The sequence below is a fragment of the Zeugodacus cucurbitae genome, chromosome X (genome assembly GCF_028554725.1).
Source record: "Zeugodacus cucurbitae isolate PBARC_wt_2022May chromosome X, idZeuCucr1.2, whole genome shotgun sequence".
NCBI lineage: Eukaryota > Metazoa > Arthropoda > Insecta > Diptera > Tephritidae > Zeugodacus > Zeugodacus cucurbitae.
In genome coordinates this window covers 8350556-8359183 of record NC_071672.1, presented here as the reverse complement: position 1 = coordinate 8359183, position 8628 = coordinate 8350556, and the positions used below count along the sequence as shown (strand labels likewise).

General features: G+C 46.8%; 1 non-coding gene across 1 annotated transcript; it reads left to right on the top strand.

Annotated features, from left to right (window-relative positions):
- The first annotated feature begins 348 nt into the window (after positions 1-348).
- LOC128923305 (small subunit ribosomal RNA) lies at positions 349-2338 on the top strand. The gene has a single exon (XR_008472272.1). It is a non-coding gene; the product is annotated as a small subunit ribosomal RNA (ribosomal RNA).
- The last annotated feature ends 6290 nt before the right edge of the window (positions 2339-8628 follow it).

Below are 8628 nucleotides of genomic sequence, written 5' to 3'. Positions count from 1 at the left end.
AAAATGTATAAAAAATGATATTATTTGAAAGTTTAACAAATACAAGAGGAAACATCGTCGTTACATTAATAATTATATTATATATGTATAGAGAACGAAAATTCTTTCTCACAATAAGATACAATCTCAAAGTCCGAATAAGACCGCAATAAATAATACAATAATATGAAATTAAATGAAATGAAGTGAATTTTTTAATCAATCGTAGTAAAAGAAATTTCATAATTATTTATTGTCGCGATTTCGTTCTTTTTTGCATTTTGTATATGTCGTGTACTTAATTTTGAAAATATCATTATAAAAAATTATATAGTATAAAAAATATTATATAAATGAATAAAAAATATTATTCTGGTTGATCCTGCCAGTAGTTATATGCTTGTCTCAAAGATTAAGCCATGCATGTCTAAGTACAAAAAAATTAAAAGTGAAACTGCAAAAGGCTCATTATATCAGTTATGGTTCCATAGATCGTTAACAGTTACTTGGATAACTGTGGTAATTCTAGAGCTAATACATGCAAAATAAACACGGAACTTTTGGAACGTGTGCTTTTATTAGGCTAAAACCAAGCGATCGTAAGATCGTTATATTGGTTGAACTCTAGATAACTTGCAGATCGTATGGTCTCGTACCGACGACAGATCTTTCAAATGTCTGCCCTATCAACTTTTGATGGTAGTATCTAGGACTACCATGGTTGCAATGGGTAACGGGGAATCAGGGTTCGATTCCGGAGAGGGAGCCTGAGAAACGGCTACCACATCTAAGGAAGGCAGCAGGCGCGTAAATTACCCACTCCCAGTTCGGGGAGGTAGTGACGAAAAATAACAATACAGGACTCATATTCGAGGCCCTGTAATTGGAATGAGTACACTTTAAATCCTTTAACAAGGACCTATTGGAGGGCAAGTCTGGTGCCAGCAGCCGCGGTAATTCCAGCTCCAATAGCGTATATTAAAGTTGTTGCGGTTAAAACGTTCGTAGTTGAATTTGTGCTTCATACGGGTAGTACAGCTATAACTGTGGTATGTACATTACCTTATGTATGCAAGCGTATTACCGGTGGAGTTCTTATATGTAATTAATACAATGTATTTTTTATATATTCCTCCTATTTAAACCTGCTTCAGTGCTCTTCATCGAGTGTTGTTGTGGGCCGGTACAATTACTTTGAACAAATTAGAGTGCTTAAAGCAGGCTCCAAATGCCTGAATATTTTGTGCATGGAATAATGAAATAATACCTCTGTTCTACTTTCATTGGTTTTTGGATCAAGAGGTAATGATTAATAGAAGCAGTTTGGGGGCATTAGTATTACGACGCGAGAGGTGAAATTCTTGGACCGTCGTAAGACTAACTTAAGCGAAAGCATTTGCCAAAGATGTTTTAATTAATCAAGAACGAAAGTTAGAGGTTCGAAGGCGATCAGATACCGCCCTAGTTCTAACCATAAACGATGCCAGCTAGCAATTGGGTGTAGCTACTACTATGGCTCTCTCAGTCGCTTCCCGGGAAACCAAAGCTTTTGGGCTCCGGGGGAAGTATGGTTGCAAAGCTGAAACTTAAAGGAATTGACGAAAGGGCACCACCAGGAGTGGAGCCTGCGGCTTAATTTGACTCAACACGGGAAAACTTACCAGGTCCGAACATAAGCGTGTAAGACAGATTGATAGCTCTTTCTCGAATCTGTGGGTGGTGGTGCATGGCCGTTCTTAGTTCGTGGAGTGATTTGTCTGGTTAATTCCGATAACGAACGAGACTCAAATATATTAAATAGATGCTTTCAGGATTATGGTGTTGAAGCTTATATAGCCTTCATTCATGAGTTCATCTTGAATGTGCAAGTGTTTGAATGTGTTTATATAAGTGGAGCCGTACCTGTTGGTTTGTCCCATTATAAGGACACTAGCTTCTTAAATGGACAAATTGCGTCTAGCAGTAACGAGATTGAGCAATAACAGGTCTGTGATGCCCTTAGATGTCCTGGGCTGCACGCGCGCTACAATGAAAGTATCAACGTGTATTTCCTAGACCGAGAGGTCCGGGTAAACCGCTGAACCACTTTCATGCTTGGGATTGTGAACTGAAACTGTTCACATGAACTTGGAATTCCCAGTAAGTGTGAGTCATAAACTCGCATTGATTACGTCCCTGCCCTTTGTACACACCGCCCGTCGCTACTACCGATTGAATTATTTAGTGAGGTCTCCGGACGTGATCACTGTGACGCCTTGTGTTTCACGGTTGTTTCGCAAAAGTTGACCGAACTTGATTATTTAGAGGAAGTAAAAGTCGTAACAAGGTTTCCGTAGGTGAACCTGCGGAAGGATCATTATTGTGTTCCTATCCGTAAATATTATAAAAAAACAAACAAACAAACAAACAAAAAAAGAATAAAAACGAAAAATTATTTTCTTTTTTTTCTTTTCATTCATTTATTTGAATGTTTTTCTTTTTTTCTTTTTTTTACTCCTTGTATTGTAGTATAATGAAAATTATATCGCATACATTGTATTTGAACGCAACAAACCTTTAAACATATATAGTTGTACTTATTATTTATGAAAATAATATAAATGATAAGTTAATTTGTTCTCATTAACGTGTGTACTTCCTTAAAAATTTATAGAAATTAAATAAAATGTAATAAAAAAGGAATTACTGTTTTTGTTGGAGTAAGACATGCGCAACTTGTAAATGTTTGGTTTGGCGATGGCGTACCTCTGGTACTGACTGGAACCAATATGGACAGAATGTAAGAGAAGCGGTATTGGAAATACCGCTTAGTGAGTTTGAGGTACTGGGGGTGGACGAGCAAATTGCTCGGCTGTATGAGTTGGTCTGGTGTGTTAATGATAGAGTTTTCAGGAGGTATGAAAGTTCTAGGATTAGGAAAATTAAGTGGTGGACGAATGAATTAACCTTGAAGAGGAGGACTGTCCGGCGGTTGAGACGAAAGTTTCAGCGTGCTCGGCGGTCCAATTCGGATAGGTTATCCCAGATCAGATATGATTTTAGTTGTGCGGTTAGAGAGTATAAGGATATGCTTGTGAGAATAAAAGAAGAGGAATGGAGGAGCTTTGTTGGGGAGAATAGGGACGACCCTTGGGGGCAGGTCTACAGGGTCTACAGGGGTCGTAAGAGGGAGGATATCACCCCTCTTCGTGTTGGTGACACTGTGTTATCAACGTGGAGAGAGTGTGCAGGGGTTCTATTAGGAGCGTTCTTTCCCAGGGCTGAGGTTCAGGCACCCCATGCACATGAGGTACCTGTTCCTCCATTAGATGATGGGGAGCTGGGATATGCCTTTGGCCTGGTCAGATCTAAACGGTCTCCAGGTTTTGATGGTCTGAACGGAGAGATGTGCAAATGCTTGTGGAAGTTCATTCCGGAATACTTGGAGGTCATTTATGATAAGTGCATTTGTGAGGGATATTTTCCACGTGAGTGGAAAAGTGCCAGGGTTGTTCCTCTCCTGAAGTCTCCTGATAAGATCAGGAGTGATCCTCGTTCTTATCGGGGCATCAGTCTCCTTCCAGTGCTTGGAAAAGTGCTGGAAAGAGTTATGGTGGAACAGCTTCAGGAGCTAACGCGGGATTTGAGGTCGAATAGGCAGTATGGGTTCAGGAAAGGACGCAGTGTAGAAGATGCCTGGATGTATGTTCAGAATGCTGTGAGGGAGAATACCAACAAATATGTCCTTGGCATATTTGTTGACTTCAAGGGGGCGTTTGATTACCTAATCTGGGATCGAGTGATTCAACGGCTAGAGGAACTTAACTGTTCGGAAATTAGTCTCTGGCGGAGCTTCCTTTCGGACAGGAAAGCCTCTATCGTTGGTATGAATGGGAGTGTGGAGATTGGAGTGGTTCGTGGCTGCCCGCAGGGATCCATCTGTGGTCCATATATTTGGAACCTCATGATGGACTCATTGCTTGGGCAGCTCGAACCACTCTGCAGGTGTTGTGCGTATGCGGATGACCTACTTCTTTTGATCGAAGGCTGTTCGAGGTCTGAGATTGAAAGGGTAGGAGGGCAATTGTTGGAGATTGCTCATAATTGGGGTGTGGGTGTGGGGGTTGACATATCGATGGATAAAACGGTGACAATGCTCTTAAAGGGTAGACTGTCACCGGGGCGTCCACCGGTTGTCCGTGTGAATGGGGTCAGTATCAGGTATGTGACGCAAGTCAAATATCTGGGGTTGACCATGAGTGAAAGAATGTGTTTTACTCCACACTTAGTGAATGTGAAGCGGCGGCTGCAGGCGATTGTTGGTAGTGGCAGGCGCGTTTTACGGAGTGATTGGGGTCTCGGGCGTCGTGCTGTTCGCTCCATATATCGAGGTTTGTTTGTGGCCTGTGCCACTTATGGATCTCCTATATGGTGGAAGGTGGCTACGATGGTTCCGGGTCGTCGAAAACTTCTTTCTATACAGCGTTGCATGATGCTTGCCTGTTTGCCTGTATGTCGCACCGTTTCTACGGATGCGTTGCAGGTTTTGTTGGGTGTGCCCCCTCTTGACCTGATTGTTTTAGAGCGTGCTGTTTCTTTCAGGTTGAGGAGGGGTTTGAGTGTGTTATTGCTGCGGAATGAATGGATTTCTGACGATGATGTGGAGAGGTTGGGATATCTAGGAAGCAAGAGGCTTCTAGATGACAGGGTTAGGAGTAGGTGGCAAGACCGTTGGGATAATAGTCCTAACGGTCGTGTGACTTATGAGTACATTCGGGATGTTGGGTTTGTTGGGGAAAACCCAGATTTCAGATTCTGTCTGAGTCTGGGTTTCCTACTTACTTGGCATGGGCCTTTGAAATCTTTTTTGCATCAGAGGCACCTCTCTGATGGAATGGAATGTATGTGTGGGGCGCGTGTTGAGGATTGGGTGCATGTTATTGCTGAATGCCCGATGTACTCGGACATTAGGGACCTTGGGGGTATGGGGATTAGTTGGACTGATGGACGGTTAGATGTTAGTGGTGTGATCTCCACTAGTTGGGATGCCGAACGATTAGAATTATTTGGTGTGTTTGCGCGTGAGGTGTTTAAGCGGCGAAGACAATTAGCTGGAAACTAAGTATAGTTTCTTTGTGTGAATGGTGTGTGTATTGTGTGTGTATTGGATGAGAGAATTGGGTCGAACCCCTGGTCACCAGTCCAGAGCAGTATGGAAGCTCAACTGGTAGTAGTTTCAACTACGAGGTCTGACCGGAGACTTAATTCTGGTACCACGGGGAGTAGGACCCCTTGGAGTTCGCTCCAACCTACTCGTGCGGAATGGCCCCTAGGGGAGAATCGTGGTGGTTGTGGTTTAATAGCCGAATGTGGGGAGAGTGATATTTGTCACTCAATGTGGAGTTGCATTGCAACCGGGTGCCGGACCCAAAGTACGGCAGAGGTTTTAGATAGGCCTCGAACCCCACCAAGGTGGTTAGTGTGTCCATTCCACACGCCAATTGGTACTGAATAATGCATTGCATTTTTCGGGGCGCTGATTATCGCATTGATTTGATCCGCTGTGCTTTTGAGCACCGTGAGGTAAGGCCGTCGTCGGCAGGTACTTACGTTAATATTGGCTTTTGATGTCCCTATATACTCATTTTCGTTAGTTGGCTTTCGACGCGGATAGACGTGCGTGCGCATCGTGATTTTTCTTGGTGAGTTTTTCTTTGCGATTTGTTGGTGGAAATTTTTCGGTATTTCCTTTTGTGCGGACATTTGTTTACGCGGTGTGTGATAGGCACCGTTATTACCTGGCGTGGGTAGGTAGTGTTGTTGTTGATACGGTCGCGTGTGATTTTGTGCGACTGCACACTTTTGTGCATTCTTCGCATTTTTGTGCGCGCGTGGTAACGGGTTTCGGTACGGGCGAGTGTTTTTGTACAGTCGCGGTTGACTGTACGGCGTGTACTGGTAAGTACAACTTTGTTGTTTTCCTTAAGTAGCGTGGGTATCCACACGTTTGTTGTTGGTGGGCTGTCGCACAGTTTCAGTGGTTTACCGTGTTTTCGGTATACCCACTGGCTGGATGGCCTACCGGTGAGTGCTGTGCTGAGCGCCTGGCGTTCAGTTGCACTTGTTTCGGGTTTGCTCGGACAGTTTTGCCCAAAGGGTGCCTGGGGCTGTCCCAGTGCTGAGGTCGCTGACTGTTGCGTCGACTGCGGTCGTAGCAGAGTGATGTTAAGCCCACAGTGCGGTTGGTACAGTGCCACAGCGGTTGACTCGCGACCGTTACGGGGACATTGATCTGTCCGGCGGTCTTTTTGAGTAGCCTTTTCAGACCTTTGGCTGGGTTGTGGGCTGTGCCCTCGCGAGAGCGCATTAACCGACTGCTTGGGTGGTGACACGCGCCTGGAGAGCAGCTGTTTCGGGTTTTACCTGAGCAGGTAGCTTCTGCGCCAGTGTTCGCCGGCGTAACAGCCTGCCAGGGTGTAGGCCGATGGTGGGAATGGCTCCACCACGGAGGAGGAAGGTTAAGTCCCTCGCTGAAAGCGACGGTTCGGGCCCCATAACAGTGATGGTGGAAACGTCGTCGGGTGATGAGGAGGTGAGGCCACCGGTGAGGTCTCCGCCGTGGAGGAGGGCGCGATTGGGGTCGCCTCTGTTGATGAAATCAGAGGATGGTGGGAGTGAGAGCGGTAGCGGAATAGGTGGCACCGCTGAAAAAGCGGTTTCTCACCCCGCAGTTTCGGGTGCTGCTAAGCCGGCCGAGAGCGGCGGTAACAGCGGCACTGGAAAGGGCGTCGCGGATAAGGGCGTCGCGGATAAGGGCGTCGCAGATAAGGGCGTCGTGAAGAAGGGTGTCGCAAAAAAGAGCGTCGCGAAGGAAGGATCGACGAAAGTCAGCTCGAGGAAGGAGGGAGGGAAACGTGAGGGTGGAGTTAATGGGGGTGTGGTTGGGGGAGGCGCTATCAGCCATGTTGCTGCCATGAAGGCAGTGACGGCCGAGTTAAACGCCTTGGTGTTTGTGGCTAAGGACTTTGAGGTCACTACCGCGAAGGGGCTGATGGAGCTTGCCTCGAAGTACGAGGCACTCCTGATGACGGTAGTAACCGAGAATGCCCATCTTCGCGGTCAGGTTGACGCTCTCAGGGGGGGTTGTGGGGGATATATTCCCCAACCGAAGAGGTCGGTTGTGGGTTTGGCTCCGGCTGAGTCGGTGCGTGCGCCTCCAGCACCTGTGTTGGAGGCGATTGCTCCGGCATTGCCGAAGCCCGTGGAGACGTGGTCGGTGGTGGTGCGCAGCAAGGCCCCGACGACTTCCTCTAAGGAAGTCATCAAAAAGGTGGTGAAAGAGGTGGGACCTTCCCTCGGGGTGCGAGTGACGTCCTAGAGGTTCGGTTGAACCTCTAGGACGTCAGCCCTGAGGCACGAAAGTCAGATGTGCGGATGGTCAGTCGGCCCTGGAAGGTGGCCGCTGATGGTAGCACCAACGTTGTCCTTGAGAGTTCGGACAAATCAATGTCCGCCCTCTTGGAAGCGGGAAGGTGATACATAAAGTGGTTTTCCTTCAGGGTTCGACCGGATACCCCTGTTGCTGGCTGCTTCCGGTGTATGGGTTTTGACCATAGAGTGGCTGAGTGTAGGGCCAAATCAGATGTCTGTAGGAGGTGCGGTCAGGAAGGCCACAGAGCTGCCGGTTGCGTCAATGCACCCCATTGCCGTAACTGTGCATTTAAGGGTAGGCCAGCAGGGCATCTTATGATGTCCGCTGTCTGCCCGATATACTGTGGCGTTGTTGAACGCCCCCTCGCCAGACACTGATGGGGGGTATTTTTCAGCTAAATTTCAGGGATCGTATGCCGTGATGTGTGAGTTGGGGGATTGTATGCTTGAGGATGGGTGCGGCATTGCCTTACTTTAGGAGCCCTACACCACCAATGGTGTGGTTCGGGGTCTACCTGGAGTTTTCAGAGTCTTTACTTACCTTGGGGGTAATGCCGCAATTGTTGTGACTGATCCAAACTACGATTGCGTAGTGTTGGATTCGTCGCAACAGGGGGTGTGTGTTTCAGTAGAGGGGGAGTTCGGTAGAATGATTGTCGCTAGTTTGTATTGCAAATTTAGCGAGCCCCTAGAGCCCTACCTGGGCTACATGGATAAGCTACTACTACTGGGGAGTAGTAGCCCATTTACCCTAGGGTTGGATGCGAATGAATGGTTTACGTTTGAGGGGCCTAGGGGCATGAGTGATATTGACGTAACGTTAATGAATGAGGCAGCAAGGAGAGCGTTTGACGTCAGTTGGGAGATTAGGGGAAGGTGGGGATTGAGTGACCATAATTTGATACAAATTATGGTTTCTCCGCAATCCCCACCCTCGGCGTACGTGGGTCCATTGCGGCAATGGCGTACCTCTGGTACTGACTGGAACCAATATGGACAGAATGTAAGGGACGCGGCATTAGAAATACCGCTTGGTGAGTTTGAGGAACTGCGGGTGGACGAGCAAATTGCTCGACTGTATGAGTTGGTCTGGTGTGTTAATGATAGGGTTTTCAGGAAGTATGAAAGTTTTAGGATTAGGAAAATTAAGTGGTGGACGAATGAGTTAACCTTGAAGAGGAGGACTGACCGGCGGTTGAGACGAAAGTTTCAGCGTGCTCGGCGGTCCAATTCGGATAG